Source organism: Aplidium turbinatum, chromosome 3, assembly GCF_918807975.1.
Source record: "Aplidium turbinatum chromosome 3, kaAplTurb1.1, whole genome shotgun sequence".
Classification (NCBI taxonomy): domain Eukaryota; kingdom Metazoa; phylum Chordata; class Ascidiacea; order Aplousobranchia; family Polyclinidae; genus Aplidium; species Aplidium turbinatum.
Genome location: NC_137474.1, coordinates 35,149,596 through 35,168,460, shown reverse-complemented (window position 1 = coordinate 35,168,460; position 18,865 = coordinate 35,149,596).

The window sequence follows — 18,865 nt, the reverse complement described above, 5'->3', positions numbered from 1 at the left end:
TGGAAAATGCAGCAATTGTGTCCATTTGCCCGCTGCAGATCAAACGTTTTTCATCTTTTCGAGCGGACTGCGACGTCTTTCGAGCAGCAGATGTGAAATTCGCTGTAGCGAAGTGATGATTTGTCGCTTCTGTAGTCTACTTCTTTGTTTGTTTGTCATGTCTTTATCCTGCATTGCGGAAAAGCGGACTTGAGCGCTATGCATCGGTGTACGCCTTCCGACGTACACCTGACCCACGCTGCAGCCGACGGCAATGTCTATTTCCGGTTGTCTACTCTACTTATGACTTAAATTTGGTACTACCCATTACTCGAAATAGATTGCTGGGTAGAGGCAATTATCGTAAAGTTTCTTGCCCAGAGAAACAACAGCAAGTGCGGGTGGCTGGAGTCGAACATGCAGGCTCTCGACTGCGAGCCCAACGCGCTAACCACTCGGCCACTGCTGCCTTTGTCATATCAAGGCCTCAGTAGAAGTGACTAATTCCATGGCATTTATAACGAGGTGAGTGTTTCATGGAGGCAAACAAACGTAAATTTTCCACTGGACGTCTCAAGTCTCAATCGTGGATGAATGTTTATTTGATAATTTCTCGTTGGATGCAATTCCCCGATTGGTGTTGCAGAAACAGCGTTTCATGATTTGAAATGAAAATCAGTGTAACAGAAAAAATCGATATAAAAACAATTAATTCAAATTTCCTTCTTCTTGCTAATAATAAGGCAGTAATTCGGGTAAGTAGCTTACTGTGCTGTTTGAGGTTTGCCACAGGCTCAGGTTCATGGGTCACACAAATCCCAATGAAGCATGTTGTGTTTGAAGCGACAAGCACAAGTAAGAAACCAATTTAAAGTCACATTTCTTCTTGGCCGGTTTAAGCCAGGTGGTGTTTGAATGTCTGGTGTAACTTAAGCTGATTGAATCGGAAGGGGGGTTCTTGCAGTCTCTTCATAATTGTGTAAGGTCAGTGGTTCTCACAAAGCACCACAGTATGTCGGTAGAAAGGGCGCATGGATGGCTAACATAGCCGTATATGAGAAGTTGTGCGTCAAGGACTATGTTGTGGAGAAGATGGCCACCATTGACGTCTGTCTTTTGTGAGAGTCCTTTGGCAGAGTTCTTTCTGTCGAGCTGTGATGAGGCAATACTTAACAGCACTGGTGGTAAGCCTTTGGAGGTTAGACACAGGCATCCAGTGATTATGCCCGTGTTGTTGTTAAGAGCAATGTTCACCTTTTTTTTCAAACTTTGGAATACGCGCTTAGACCTCAATAGTTAGAAAAGTAATGAGTCTAATGACAGATATTTCTGGTAGATAAATTTGAGTAGATTCTTTCCATAAGATATTGCTGATACTACAGTAGAAGGAAGTGCTTTTAAAAAAACTTATAAAGTAAAGTAGGGTGTAAAACGTTAATAAAAAATGCAATGAAAAAGTATAAATAAAAAACGTAGCCTAAATTTAACTTTCCAAAATAAGCAAACTTCTTTTCACTTTTACTTGGATTGTGACTTTAACTCGGATAATTTTGTTTCCATTTATTTCTAAAGTGCTGTAGGATGCAAAAAGCCTGTCATTATGTTTTACAACGTTTCATTAAAATTAAGTTGCATCAAATTAACATACTGCCATTCTACTGTATGTCTGTTGCTTTTTTGGATAACAAGAAAATATGTAGCCTACAAGATTGATAAATACGATAAGCTATGTTGCAATAAATTTGTAAAATCAAAGCCATTTAGGTTACTAATAAAGTTTTTTGCTTATCATTTCATTAGCTCCAGGTCTAATACGAAGAAATAAACACAATTAGGAAATACAGTTTCTATTTTCAAGATTTTTTAATGGTGCCTAAAAATTGTGAAAAGTAGCCTAGGCCTACTATATGTTTTATTTTCTAAAATCATTAGGTTTGTTTTTTCTACGAAATGGAGTTTTTTATTTAATTTATTTGACGTAATCTACTGTATGATAAGGTTTAATGTAAACTTGCTTGTATAGATCATCAGAGAACAACATTTAAAAGGATACAGACTTGCTACTTTGTTTCGTACTTTAATTGCACTGGAAGATATGTTTTTTAAGTACTTTACGCAAGAATTTTGCAAATAAGTAGGCTATCTCCTTGTCATGTTTGATTGAGAGCTTATTGTATTTTGTTTGCAAAATGTTTTTGTTTACATATTTTGTTTTGTTTTTATTTTAATTTAGTCATAACTCATAACAAACCAAAAAGTGTAAATGTAAATTGAATGTTACGACAATGGCAACTTTACTTGGATAACAAATACACCAAGGATGGTTACAAACTGCCATTGTAGGTTCTTATAAGAGGTAAGAACAAGCAAAACTCAAATTCTTTGCTGTGAGTTGAATGATATACCACATTGTCCTACAAGTTTCATTGAATGCTACCGCTCCATCAGTGCATAAACTATGCTAAAACGAAAATGTAGTATTTATCAAAAAAAGGTAGCTTCATGATTCTGAAGCTGCAGCTTACACGTAAAAAGGCAAATGAAAACATGCTGAATTTGAAAATGCAACCTGGTCAAAGCGCTTTGGTATGATAGGCTGTACAAGAAAACGTAACTTTGATACCAGTTTATAAAACGCATTTGCGATAAAATGCACAAAAATGAATTTACAAATGTAGGTAGCCTTTCGGCCTAAATATATGCTACTCCACAGGCTACTTTTTTCTCAGGCAATAGTTTGAGTAAACGTCATCAAGCATGTTGAAGTTGTCTTGGTGTAGCTGTCGTTTGCTTTGAGATTCTGAAAGAAAAATAAAAAGCCAGAAAATCAATAAATCAATTGCTTGCCGTTAACTTTTCCTTCAAAAACTTTTTTTTGTTACGAAATAAATCACATTAACATTAACAACACTAAACAAAAACGGAGTAAAATTCAATTGTCAAATAGTAAGCAACATACGATACAAAGAAAACACTGTCATTCTCGCCGACACAGAAGAAAAACTGCAAGAAAGCATGGACAAAATCAATGAAAATATGGTAGACCTAAACTAGCTATCAGTTCAAGTGACAGGCCATCTGAAAGTCAGTGAGTAGGTATTTTAAAACTGCAAAGAAACTTTAAGTAACTTTACTGCAGACTGCGTTACAACACTACAAGCAAAAAATAAAAAGTTTACTTTTACCCCCCCAAAACAGTCTTTACTTTCTGGAAAGTTGCATGATCAATCTATTTCGACTAAAATCTTTGCTGGTATACTCGGTAACTATGCAAGCATAGATGGCGCGACAGAGCATCGATATATTTACTTTCGGAGAGGAGCTATTAGCAGTGTTTAAACTTGCCCCTGTTCAAACTAGCCCCACTCTCCCCTAATAATTGAAGCCTTTTCTCATATTATTTGAATTTGAATGATAGCAGTGTTTTTAGTTGCTATTTTGAGGTATATTTCAGGAAAACAAACATGAGACTTTGAGAAGGGCTAAATTTTAAGACTAAGCATTTGTGATTCATCACTCGCTCGGGGTGTGCGCTTAAGTAATTCGCTTCAAGGACAGCTATTAGTAATTTGCCTTCCCTTCGTAGATGGAATAATTTGCAAATTTTAAACTCTTTAACAACAAACGAAAACCTTACTCTGTCAATCTTGGTTGTTGTTCCTGCGTCAGTATTTTTGTTCAAAAAAAAGTTGCCAAGAGATTTGTTTTTGTTTTGTTTGATTATCTTTATCCTGCATTGCGGGAAAGCGGACTTGAGCGCTATGCATCGGTGTACGCCTTCCGACGTACACCTGACCCACGCTGCAGCCGACTGCAATGTCTGTTTCTGGTTGTCTACTCTACTTATGACTTAAATTTGGTACTACCCATTACTCGAAATCGATCACTGGGTAGAGGCAATTATCGTAAAGTTTCTTGCCCAGAGAAACAACAGCAAGTGCGGGTGGCTGGAGTCGAACGTGCAGGCTCTCGACTGCGAGCCCAACGAGCTAACCACTCGGCCACGGCTGCATCAAAGCATCATTCTCAGTTCGAGCCTTCGAGGATTAAATTTCCGCAATAAAACACACCATCACCATTCACCACCAATACAATTGCTCGTCTTAGCAAACAAAATCATGTTGAGTACCTAATAAAACAAAGTTACCAACTGTGGCAACCACAGCAGTTAAATGTTTAATTCACGCACAAGTGTAACTATCAAGAACTCGGAGCTCGCGTTAAATGCTGGTAGCAGAAGCGTAGCCACGGGAGGTTTTGGAAGAGCAATCATCCTCCAAACGTTTATCTTGCTCCCCCCCCCCCCCCAAAAAAAAAGAAAAAAAAAAAGAAACAGGTTTTAATAGTATTACAGCTTAATGACATTGCATTACTTATTTTAGAGCATTTGTTTAAGTGTAATCCTGAAATTCCACAACGAAAACACTGAAAAAATTTTATCATAAAATCATCTGTTGAAAAAAAGCTTTGAAAAAAGGTCGGCTTGTTATAATTGAGGTATAATATCCTGGGATGCTATACGTTTCAGCAGTCATCAGAAAAAACATATAAGTTATAATAGAATCTAGCTGATACAGACTGAAGCTCGTCTATCGTGAGTGAATGGAGAGATCGACGATAGTTTATCCTGACATGTCATGTTTGTTAAATATTTACTTTTTTTTTATTGGTTGAATAGCTGTTCAAAAAAGGTAAATCAGAATGTTTTTCTTTGTAAATAAGCTTTGATTGTTTGGGTCAGTTTAACATTAGCAAATGATGGTAGGCTACATTTCAACAGCTGCAACGTTAAATAACAATTCAATAACTAGGCTCTTGCCAGACTAATACCTGTCCTGTATAAGAGCGCTTTTTAAAAGCCTTAAAGATGAAAGTGAAATCTAATATTTTTACGAGGAATTTTAATATTTTTTAACAGTGCTTATGTGACGAAAATCGACTACGTTAATTAAATTTGTTGCCCAGTGATAATTCAATAAGCCCACAAACAGGCAAAGAGACCATGCTTCCGAGACCATGCTTCCGACATAACCAAGTAACGTATTAAAACAAGGAAAAAATTAAAAAACTACAGTGTTGTTATAAATAGGGACTATAGGCTACAGTACATTTTTCCTTTAAAAAAAAAACTCACTATAGCCTTTTGTTGAAATCTTCCTCATTTCGAATGGAATCAAACAAACAATGGCTGGCGCAATAGTCACATAGATGGGATGAGATGACTCACCAGTTCAAGCAATAGACATTCTAACCAGGGCTATAACCTAAACTAAAGAATTTTTTGTTTAGGCGCACAAGCTGAACAGATGGATGGATGGTCATTTAGTTTTGTTTGGATGCGAAACAAAAGCGTACAGTGTGCATCCAATAAAAGAGTGCGAAAGACCGTAGCATTAAAAAGACGTTAAAACAACATATATTTGTCCGTGTCATTGACTCCAACTTAAAAGAGGTATTTCAAAACGCTTACTTCTTATACAGAAAAAAATTGAATATGTTTAGGATAAATATGATTAGCCTAGTAGCTATGTAAGCTACAATATATAGAACTTTATGTTCCTTAAATATAATAAAATATGAAATATTGGTTATTAAATAAAATAAAACACGATTTGTTTGCAACGTTATTTCATAAAATAGATAAAAATCTTATTGTATAATGTGATCAATTGCGCGTTGTTTGTGTCCCTTGAACGCCTACACGTTTTCAAAAAGTTGACGTTAAAATGTCGTCAAAGCGCTATCATCAATTAATTATTACTACCTATGTGTTGGTTGGTTGGTTTTGAATCTTTATCCTCTGACTGACAAAGCCTTGATTGGTTATTCCTGGTAGTTTCGCATACTTGTAGAGGCTCTTGACACAGGGTTACCGTGATTGGCAGAGTGAAGTTTTCCGATTGTTGAAATGTTGATGCCGGGAATTATTCCATTCACTAGGTGCCACTAAATGGAGAGCAGTCCTGAAAATGCGTTGCTCAAGCGCACACCCCGAGAGTCGAACCAGCGCCGCGTGATCTTGAGCCAGGCGCATAACCACTCAGCTAACGGGGCGGACGTGTTTTGTGTTTGTGTTTTGATAACTAATTCAGAAATAACCTATTAATAGGTAACTAAGTATAATATCAGGATGCTGTATTGCAGCTGATTGCATATGAAAGGATAGGAACTTCGGAATGAGAAGAGTTTATGAACTCATGTGCAGGTGATGTTATAATCTTACTTTTAGACAAAATTTATTTAACTTTGACAGCTTATTTGGAGCCCATGAAGTTAATTTTTGTAGATATTTTTCAAACAGTGTTTTCCTGTTCATCTTATTAAAGGTGTAGCTTAGCATTGAACTAAGCTATTGAATGTTTTAGTCGCTGCTGCGAACACAAGAGTTGTGGAAATCGAAACAAATCGTCCGCGAATCCAATGACATTGAACGAACAGTGAGTTGTCTTCAAGCTCGTTATCTATGCTAAAAACAAACAGGTAAACTAAGGCTACTTTTTGCTTCAAAATAAGTTTTGTAGGAAGAAATTTATGTAGTTTTTTTTCCAAACCCAAGCAATTTGTTTTGATATTCTTAGCAAAAACAAAGCAAGGGATATATTCACAACTCATGAATCGTCGTATTTAGTATTTGATGTAATATTGCAATGAAATCATGATCAATATTTTTTCAGTACCATCGTTACAATAATAACTGGACATTTTTGCTCAAATATGTTTACACATAACTGCATTAGTAGGATACGGAAAAAAAATCAACCAAACAGAAACCTGACAAGGTTGCCAGTGCCCAGCTGGCTTTCAAAATTGTGCTGATGAAGAAATGTAGGCTATAGTATTCTACTGAATATCTGAAATAAGCTTACATCTGCTTGCAACCTGCATTATTTTACATTTAATTTCTGTAGATACTGAGTCAAAGTTTAACATTCAGCCCAAATTACAATACCAAATACAAAACTTTCCAAAAACGATGATGTTACATTTTACGTTCTCTGAAAAGTATTCAATGCACGACGCTATACAAAGTTCCTAAACTGGTAAAATGTTGAAAACTTATGGTAAATATTGATCTGTCCAAATAACTAGGCATTTTTGCACAAATGATTTTATGATTTAACTGCGTTAGTAGGATATAGAGAAAAAAGCAAACAACTCTTAAGGTGACCAGTACCCAGCAGGCTTTTGAATCCTACCCGTGAAGAAATGTAGCCTACATGCTAATGAATAAGCTCATCTCTGCTCGCCAATTGTGCTCGTTTACATTTTTGCAAATGTTGCATTGAAACTCATCATTCTGCCCAAATTGCAATACCACATGCAATGGTTTCCAAAATCGATGATAATACATCTACATTCATTGAAAAATATCAATGTACCTTTTAATTCCCAGTAAACATTTTTCCTTGGCCCAACGTAGACTGACGGTTGTTCGGGTTGGCTGAGGGTAATGTAGTTTTGCCAACTTTTGAAATATTTTAATTGAAAATACCTTCGAAGAATTGTTTAAGTTTGCTTCATGGTATTCCTTTTATTATATACTTGGCGTCTTTTATTTATACTTGGCGTCTCATTGCCTCCAACCCTCGACGAGAGGAAGGAACTTAATGATGATGATTCCTTTTACAAATTGTAATATGGGACAATGAAAATGCAAAAAACTTAGAATTAGGAAGTCGTTCTTGCCAATGTTGGTGTGCAGTTGTACAGAACGTTGGGCCAACGTCATTATTTGCGGGCGAACTACGGTAACCGCTCAATTTTTTACGTTTCCCAAAGATTTTAAAATGAGTTGGCCCAACTGCAGCGAATGGTGCAAGATACTTTGGGTCAACAGTGGAGCACTATTTTACCAACTGTCACACTACGTTGGGCCGAGGTACAATGTTTGCTGGGTTTAAAACAATTACGTAAAGTTTGTAAACTGGTAAGATGTCGAAACATCATGGTAAGTTTGATTTGCCCAAATAACTGGACAATTTTTTCCAAATTTGCAACGTTTTTTTTTCAGAAGGGAGAGCGACCGCGACCCTCCCCACCCGCCCTTTTATCTCCTACGGCTATGCCGTTTGCTGCTCAACGTTAAAAGTAAAATTTTTGGTCCAAGACACAAGCAATCGGGTTGGAGTTCTTCACTTGCTTGTTTTTTTTTTCAGTTGAGTTACGGCATATTTCTTTTCTGACAGTTGCGCCTTCCATCCCTGAATAAAAAGATTTTTACATCAAAGCATAGCTTACAACAAGCTTACTAATCAAGTTGATAATTAAACCTATGCACATATTGCAAACGTTCTACAATTTTGGGCTTCTCTGTTTTCAAGATACGGGGTAATAGGTTTCCTTTTACGATAAACAAGATTACAGAAAACCTATACATTTTTAATGACGGCAAATTCCAGGGATTAATCAGAAAAGCAGAGCAGATGGAGAATGCCGGTGCTTGTACAAAACATTACGAATAAGCAATAAACTTTCACAATAAATTTATGTTGCGAGAAATTTTTAAAAGGCATACTGTCATGAGTGTCAGTTTGAGAATCATTTATATTTCTGCTTAAATGTTGAAGTAACTCTGCTATGGAATAGCCTTATATCATAAATTTTTGGGTATTTGTTTTGATGTAACAATAATAAAATACCTTCCAAGACTTCTAAAAAACCTTTAGTTAATTGTTTTTTTTTTGTCGTATCCATGCTTACATCCGGTGGTTGAAGATTTAGATTAAGTGGACGGGAAGGCATTGCAAGGAAGGCAATTTTCATGTCCACCTTCAGGCATGCGTTACGTGTCCTGCCAAAGACACAGCCACATGCTCTTGAGCGGTGTCGAACCAGCGCCCTTTAGTTAAAGAATCAGACTATATAAAGACATAGGCTACTTCTGTGGCTTTGGTTATCTTAAAAATATAGCCAAAGTCAACCATCTTGTGCTGAACGTACAGGCTGCAGGCCTATCCCATACATGCCTATAGGGAAACTGGTAGTAAATCAAAATGGCATATTCTACACCCAGTATGTATGTAGTTAGGCTAGGCTTATCATATTTTTGATGCATTGCAATGCCACAAATTGTCGTAATTCTGTAATTTATAAATTTTTGACACAAAGGCATTCGATTGGAATGGGTCCAATGACGTAAAAATTTAAAATATTGAGAAAAATATAGCCTATTCACAAAGTAAGTTCCATTTGCGCGTAGCTGTGCATATCAAAGCAAAAAGAGCCGGTTTGATTACTACAGTAGCATGATATGTCCCTTCAGGGACCCTATTCCCTTGTCATCAAAATGAGCTCTGTTCAATCAATCTTGCTTTGCCAATCGATATTTCTCTGACAGATTCTCTCATAACGTAATTTCGGTTTGATATCAACCGATCGATAGTTCCTAGCCAAAAAATCGAAGATTTGAAAGCTTCTTTTGCCATTTGCAGTAACATAATGCCTCGGCCGTATAGTCAGGCCATGCTTCAAGAGACAGTCCATTCTAAAATATTTTTCATGCTAAAAGTAATCTATCTCTAGAGGCCTTCAGCCATGAAAAAAAAATACTTCGGATATTCTTTGAGCATAACTTGTAACATCTTCAGCTTCGCAATAGATTAAGTTTCGCTTTGAGCAGCATGATCGTTGTTTACTTCACAAATGTAGATATAAACGACCTGTATTAGCCTGGTGCTGCTGATTTGCTGTGTTAGTATAGCGGTTTGTCATTAGCTTTCGGAACACATAGTTCCTCAGTCATCAGTCATGTGCAATGATGAATCTTGAGCTTTTTTATGCAATGACGAATCTTGAGCTTTTTTATGCAATGACGAACCTTGAGCTTTTCTATGCAGTAACGAATCTTTAGCTTTTTTAACAGTGCATTTCAGCTAAAAGCTAAATTTATCTTACGTTTCATGAAAGGAAGGCATTTTATCTTATGTAGTGTTAGCTCTTTCCAAGTCACATGGCTGGTTTGATGGAAAACAGATACTGTGATAGACTACGTAACGATGTTCAAAACTTATCTGCATTAATTGAAACAAATTTCTGCAAAAACTTTAATAGTTTATTAAAAGATCATTCAAAAAATTTGATAAATGTCATTTGAATATTGTTTCTAATATGCTCCAGGCGTGCCCCTACTTCACATCAAGGTCATGTTTGTGTGGTATAACCCTCCTCTGCGTCCAAGAATGGATGACTGTCTTTGTACATGTGGCCTATTTATAATTTGTAAACATTAAACCGTCTTCAGATTTCTAGGTTGTAAATAAATTTGATTCGTTTAGCCTTGTATTCCTCAAACGCGTATTTGATTTAACCTCTGCAGTGTAAAAATGGTGGATTTTGCTGTCTGAGATGTGACTCACAATGCCGACAGCTGTTGGAAGAAATTAATCTAATTTCGTTTCGGGTTAATGTGATAACCCTGGCTTGCCCGTTCTTATAAACTCGTCACGACCCTGGCCTATGACGCATTTCAATGCCCAACATACTTTTCATGCGTGACGTATTTTCTGACATGTATATGTGAAGTTGAATATGCTTCGCAATAGCATCAGTATTGGCGAACTCCTCGCTTTTATTACTTGCGATGTGAAGTCTGTTTAAAAGAAAAAATTATTTTCATCACAGCGAAAGCTAAAAAATATTGTAGCAAAGAATCACGCATTTCACGAAGTTTATGTCACAGATAAAAGTTCCATCTAAATGAGATGAGGACCACAGTCTAGAAGAGTGGTTAAAATCATTTTTTGGTGCTGCAGAAAGTAATCAAACCTAGAGCAGCATAAACTACCTTGTAACGAGCTTTGTGTAAGAAGTCGTAAAATCATAATTCTGGTTTAAGTCATGCAACCATGCCTTTTCGATTTTTGTTTTTTAAATCTAGAAGCTGAACCTTGATAATGTCGCAGATGCAGTTGTTTCAACAGTTCCTTTAGATATTTAAATTTAGAATGAAGCAGAAGGCAATGTGAGTTCCTATGTTTGTTTTTTTTTAAAGTAGGCTAAGTCATATTTTTACTTTTTTTTTTAAATCATTAAAACTTTTTGCACATTAGATCGATACAACAGTAAGCCTAATATGAAACGTCAGTATTTTTAACATAGTTAAGAATGTAGATTTTTTAAAAAAGGAATGATACCTTACGCTTTTAGCATTTTAAACTGTAAGCATCTTTTCTTACATTAATGATAAAGATTTTATGATGATTTTAGTTCTTAACCGACCACATTTTATCTCAAATGCAACCAAAATTGTTTGAACAATGCCGGAAATCCTAAAGAAACACGTCACTTTCAGATATAAAGAAATTCATGTTGCATCCAGTACAACGAATGGGATAAGTTACCCCTAAATAAAAAAAACTCTTAGAAATAGGCCACAAACTGTTCAACAAAACATGCAAAAACATTTTCTCAGTAACCAAGTTTTGCTGAAGCAACACCCACTGCCAGAATTTTGGTCTGCATTGTTTTCTTTTTCTCCTATTTTTTCTTTATTGTGTCATTTTACTATTTCAATAATGTAACATTTGTTTTCGTAGGCATCTGTTTAAATGAGAAAATGCAGTCGTATGCTCAAATCCGTGCACGGACATTTTGCCGAAAGACATTTTGCCGAAAGACATTTTGCCGAAACCCATTTTGCCGAAAGGACATTATGCCGAAGGACATTTTGCCGAATGGACAAATTGCCGAAAGGACTAATTGCCGAATGGACAAATTGCCGAAACAATTTGGAAAAAAATTACTTTGAAGTGACACAAAGTCTCGTTACTATGCAAGCAGTGCTTTTGAAATAGAATTACTTTGCTACTGTTGTTTGCTTAAAAATTACTTTGAAGCAACACCAAGTCTCGTTACTATGCAAGCAGTGCCTTTGAGCTGGTAATTATTTTGAAGTGACACCAAGTCGCAAGTCTCATTGCTATGCAAGCAGTGCCTTTAAACTGGTAATTATTTTGAAGTGACACCAAGTCTCGTTACCATGCAAGCAGTGGCTTTGAAGTAGTAATTACTTTGCTACTGTTGTTTGCCTAAAAATTGCTTTATATACAGTCTCCACAGTTTTGGAAATCAGTATTAGTTTAAGTGACACCAAGTCCCATCTATAAGTATATATGCAGTCTCCACTGGTTTTGGAGATCAGTATTAGACGTTTGCTTATATAACATTTCTGTCGGATACTTACGCGCTGTCGCACATAATTTGTGAGTGAAATCTGTTTGTGAATGACATTTATGTGTTATTAGGTTATGATAATACATTATAATGCATTTGTATAATTTCGGCAATTTGTCCTTTCGGCATTTAGTCCTTTCGGCAATTAGTCCTTTCGGCAAAATGAGTTTCGGCAAAATGTCCATTCGGCAAAATGTCTTTCGGCAAAATGGGTTTCGGCAAAATGGGTTTCGGCAAAATGTCTTTCGGCAAAATGTCCGGGTACCCTCAAATCAAGGTCACGAAAATGAACTATGTCTTCAAAAATGATGTTAGACCACTAATAAGAGTGTAGGTCTAGTTTGCTTCAGCAATTACGGTAAACCTTCAATTGAACTTGCATCAATTAATTTAGAATAATATTTTTTTTATTACTGATTACAAGTAGTTATGCTTCGTTAATTCCACATGTATGCATTCAGATGCATAGTTTTTTGTTGTAAATAAATGCACATCAATCAATTCAATCGGAAGGGTTGCCCTACAAGCTACAATAACGTGCACAAGCCTCCTTAACACTAAAAGATCTAGCCTACATTACTATGGAATGAAGGTGTGTTTCCATGTATTGTATTACGATGAATTTATTTTTGAGTTTTTGACAATTCAATTCATCTTCGACTTGTTTTTATTTGCTTCAGATGACTTTCAATTTTTTTTACTTGCTGCCATTGTACAATGTACAAGCAATAATCTACTTCGTAGTTTTTATGTTGTGTTAATCCTTATGGTATCTAATCGTTTATAGGTTTTCATCAAACCACGTTGAATTGCTGCTTTGAACGTTTAAAGAGAACTTTGCCAAAATACCCAAATGATCCTGACAATTTATCAGGTATCTGTTAAAACCTATCTCACATCTTACTGTATTTAAGCATCATTCAATGACTTCCTAATCACTTTAAAACAACATCAAAAAGGGTAAATAATTAAATCTGAATTAGCCTACGTTTGGTTCTTTTTTAATTATTTCAGCCTTTTCTAATTCATTTAATTTTCTAATTTCTAATTCATTTAATTTGTTTTAGCTTTTTGTAAACGTAAGTTTGTAACAAAACAACTCAGATTTCAATTAGGCCTATAAACAATTAAAGCTGACTATTTCAAGAAAGAGTAGAATTTCCATTATAGTTAGTTAAAGATGTCAAGATGGATGGATTCATGGTAATTTAATTTTGTTTGGATGCGAAACTAAACGGAGCCTACATAAAACAAAAGCGTACAGTGTGCATCCAAAGAAAGAGTGCGAAAGACCGTAGCCCTAAAAAGGCGTATAGAAGATTGTCGAGTCTGCACTCTCTCATTTTAACAGTTATTTATACGAAAGCAAGTATCTCGTTTTTAAATAGCAGACTGACACAATAAATATAATAATAGGAAATAATCCATCAATAATTACTGCAAACTATCGTTCAAACTTATGCTGTCTACCCACAAGTCATATGAAAAGTTTCCAAGCTCAGAGCAGTCAGAATATTTTTTCAGTGAAACCAGTTTTTACGTTTGCTGCACTGAATCCAATTTTCTTTAATGTTAATCCAATTTCCTTGGTAGAGATTTCCACAACGCCAGCAACACCCTATAGTAAGAGAACTACCAGCAACATCTGCGTTAGACTGCTTGGAAAATTTTTTCTTCCTCCAGAATTCCGTGACTCTTTTTTGAGTTGATTTGGCAAACGTTGTGAGTTTTGACCCTTTTGTGGGTTGATTTGGCAAGCGTTCCAACCTCGTCAAAGGGCCCAACGAGGATTTCAATAGCATACATAGGCCTATTTACATTGCTTTCTGCTAAGTTCACTTCCAGTTTAAAGAAGACTCGACAAGAGGAACTTCTAACGAGCATTCCAGTAAAAGTCTGCTGTTAAGAGACTAACAAAAAACTGACTTTTTAGTTCCATTTTTGTTTGGTCATTGAGGAGTCCGTTTGCCCCGCTCGGGGGTCCGTTTTACCCCAACACTATGCTTCACATAAAACACTTTTTACACACTTTTCAAAAAAATTGCTTAACTAAAAGACTATTTATGATTAATAAAGAAGTATTTCCCTAAAACTAATTTAGCAAACAAGCACTTTATCTTCACTTCAACTTCTGCAACCAACACTGACTTTCACTAGGCTTTTCTTCCATCTACATCCTCTAAAACACACTATCTTTTCTTATTCCTTTGTTCAAAATGTAATCCGTTTCGTGTTTTTACAGAAACATTTTCTTGGCGTCCATCACAATTTAGTAAAGAAAAGGTACTGCTAGCACTTTTTGTTTTCGAGAAACATGGGGGGTCCGTTTTCCCCCGCCTTCTCCTATATAAGCACGGTGCACTATATTTACTCATGTTTTATAACACTTTGAGATATCGCTATTTGAGCGAGAGAGTATTGAGTGCAGACACAACTTGCTTTTTTATATATAAACACTTTGATGTTTTGCTTCTTTTCATCACAATGAAAGTAGATGTCCGTTGTGACACAAAAATTTAACGGATCTGCTCATATTGTGACCAAATGAAGGCAATTATACCACCGATTTGGAGATTATTTGTACTATTTTTCAATCTTTTTCCTAATGGTTAGGACAGCCTGTTAGTTCGAGTTTGAATGCCCAAGCACAAAGTTTCAACACTTGCTTAAAACATTACAAACGTACAATTTAACTTGTAGCAGTTTTGCCAGACAGAAAACACAGACTCATATTCGTATGGTTTGGTTAGTTGTTTGATTTACATCAGGCTATGTCAGCGACAAGTTCGACAACGAGTTTCAACTAAAACCTGGTCTTTTAGATTTTTGAAATTTACAAGTAATTAGTTGATCATCATCCAATTTCAGTTTGTTTCCCGTTGAAAAGGGTTGCTTTTTAGACTTTAATCTCACTAAAATGCCCGGATGATCACTGACCAGCCTTATAACTTTAATTATTGTGTACAGATTTTTGATGAATAGATAGATGTTTGCAAATAGATAGGCCTAGATGCGATGTTCGTAAAATAAAGGTTTTATTAGAACGTCCGTATTTGACACTACTGTACTATCACCAAATATTTTATATTCGGTAGTTAATATAGCCCAGACTATATTCAGCGTTTCGCAGTGTTATGCTAAGAAGTGAATAAAGGTTTGGTTTTCAGTCTGGAAGCTGTTTATTTCTTTCAGGTGTTCTATCCGCCTCCAATGGTATAATATTCTGTAATGTTAGCACAACACCGGGTATCTTTGGCCTTGCTTTCTCCAACAAACACAATTTCTGCAGCAAACGAAGAACAAGAACGTTTGCCACTGTATCTCAGACTTCTCTTGCACCATCTAGCGAAAACGCTGAGAGTTTACGAATACCTGGTAGGTGGCGATAGAATATTGTACAAATTTCTGTCAGTGCAGCTGTCGTTGAATTAAATGCAAACATAACCGGTTGGCAAGAAATAGATTTCGGATTCAAACACCTGGCAATGTAAATCCTTTAATTTGTAGACGTGTGATTTTACAAATGTTATACAAGCAGTGTTTGCAGAGGAACGGAATGTTAATTTCTCTATCCACTCAAGGCACAGTAAAAGTGTGCATGCAATAACTTTTGGTTCTGTCTACAAGTTTTCATGGATGCAATTGAAGACTCTAAATAGGTTGGCACATGGCCACCTAAAGATACGGCCTGATTTGTCACATTTTGCAGAAATTTCCAGATTTCGCTAACTTTGAGCGAATGTTTAAACAAATTTTTTAAAAATTAGATTTTTACGCTTTCTTTATTCTTTTCCCCAGATGACACAATAGATTTTAACATTCTCACATGTCAAAAAAACAAAGAAAATTTGATTTCGAAGATTTTAGTCAGACTGTTAATTTTTCAATAACAGTCTGCTTAGCGTTTTTCAACTTACTTTTTCTCATTTGCTACTGCTTCCCCAAAGCAACAAAAAGCTTTTATATCATTAGGAGACAGCAAAAAGTAAAAAAATCTCAGAAAATGTCAATCAAACACTAGCAATAGCGGTAATTAAAATCTGCAAAATGTGACAAATCAGGCCGCATCTCCAGGTGGCCATGGTTGAAGACTCTAAATAAGTTGGCACAAGATCACCGTGAAAACAAATTGCATCAAACTACAGCTTCCATTTCATCACTAACTAAGTTAGATTGTACCGAGGGAACGAACTATCCCGTTAACAACAATTTGAAAAGTAGCCTCAGTGGCGTAGCCAGAAAAAAAATTTGGGGGGGGGCCAAATATTTGATGAATTGAAGAGAACGACAAAGTGTTTAATTTAAGACATCTGCAGTGGCGTTTCCTGGTGGGTTAAGAAAGAGAAGCAATAAAGCTGATGGGGGGTTAGAGCGTGCCGAAGGCACGCGTATACTAGGGGGGTCCGGGGGCATGCTCCCCCGGAAAATTTTTGGAAAATTACACTCAAATAATGGATTATAGCGCTTTCTGGAAACACTTTCAGGGAATATTTGTATGAAATTTATAGACAGATAAACAGCTATTAACTTATTAAAGGTAGCTGTTACACACAAACGGGCAAAAATTGCGGCTAAAATTAGAGAACACAAAAAAACTTAGCTACACAAAACTACAAAAAAAACCAACAGAGTAAGCGATCCTGAAGTTGCTTCCACAGATTAGTTAAAAGAAGCGTAAATCGCGTAAACTTTGCTCGATTTACGATTTGCAAAACTCATTGGTGTCTTTCTGTGTGTCTAAAACAAGTCCTGGAGGGTGTTAATAGCCAGATGTCTTGAAAAACAATATAAATTTATACAAATTATATTATATTTTCAACAAAGGGTTCAACTTCGGAATCCAAACTTTGAAAATTTGGGGGGGGGGGGCATGGCCCCTTTCGCCCCCCCTGGCTACGCCTATGCTTCCCCTATCACTTTTTCGCTTGCTCAAGCTATGGTTGATGGATAAGGTTAGTTTCCAAACTAATGCAAAGATTAATCTCGGAAAACTTTGTTGTTCAACCACTTGAAGCAACAAAGCAGGCACTTCTATGGTTTTCCGCGATCTGTATCTGAACCATCTATGTCTGAACCTGCGATCTACCCCTTCTATCAGTCATGCGTGACCAGACCACAGACGTTCCTCTGTGACGTTGTTACACAACTTCCCAGATGCGTGATCAAATTCTTCTCAACATATGACCTGATAACACCCACATCAACAATGCATTGTTAAAGTGAATTGGCGTTTTTATTTGATTGTGTAAACTGCGTTGTTACTTCTTTTTCAATAATAAAAAAACGCACCGTTCATAAATGTTTTCTTCTTTCGTATGCGACTGCTTTTTTAAAAGTTTAATGCTGGTAGTACAAAGCATCACATTTAATGAAAGTCAAAAACGTAAAAGAAAAGTTCATTTGCTGTTGTCGATTGTCGAATGCCACTCTACAATCGATAGATTTTTTATAACAATTAATGTTGCAAAAACTGCATGGATTATAAGATTGGCATTATATTACTTGATAATTCTTCATTTGTTTTCATAATTTTACTGTACTTACTGCATTCATGTTGTTTGCCGCACAGCAAAATCCGTCGCAAAAATAACGGATTTTGCTGTCTGGGTTATTACTGGCAACAATGTCTAGCTAGCACCAGCCTGTTTAAGAAACGAGGATCGAGAACTTTACTCAGTGCATCTAATGACTTTCATAAAAGCCAAGACTTCAAAAAATTAAATCGCATTAAATACGCAACACGTGTCAATTTGTTGAATTGTTTTCTTACCTTGCAAACGACGTGTTTTTACGTTAAAGTATCCAAAGTTATTGTTTTACCAAAGCGACAGGAAAAAACTTGCCAAACCGGATTTGAAAATCAAAAACATAAAAACTACTTCAGCGATTTCTGATCGTGACGTCATCTTTGGTCATTTATCATGTTTTTGGTGTTTATTTATGTTGATGAAACATCTTTTAACGACTCTACATCAAAACTAAGTTTACAACAAATGCAGGTTTTGAAGGATTTTTAAAGGAGTGAACACTCCCTATTCTATAAATTTATAAAAAACAGAGTGTTTAAAAATTAATTAGAATTCACTTTTCCAAGTAAAAGTGTTATTACTGTACGCTTAAGCAGATAAGCTCAAGTTTATGTGCGCTTAACCTTACAACGTAAAGATACTTTGTAAGCCTATTGGTATGAAAATTTTTATAATCCAGTACAAATTAAACTCGCTGATATATTTCAAGCGATAAAAAAACAACAATAATTTGAGCAGCAAAGTTATATTGTGTTGGCATCAAAGGCGTTTTTAGCATATTTTTCGGCTCGGTACCAAAAACAACGCAATCGTTGTTTTTACCGCCTGAAGGGAAATAACTTGACAAGCATAACCTAGCAACAAGATTTGTTTTTTCCCATCGTTAAGTAAAAACTAATTAATTGCATTTAATTAGAGAAGTGTTTACATAACTAATAATTTATTAGTTAGTAATAATAAAAAGTAAAAGCATACCAAAACGAAACTTCTGATGCCAGGTTTACCTAATCCTTTTTGTACATGTTTACTTTGGCCACTTGGTATTGTTTGCCTTTAGACATTTAAACTCGTACCGCTAAAATCAATGCACGGTTTTAATAACTTAATACGAATAACCTGTGCTTTTATATAGTAGGCCTCTGTGTGCTTCGTAAATACGCCTTGCTATCAATGCTTTAAATGCAAGG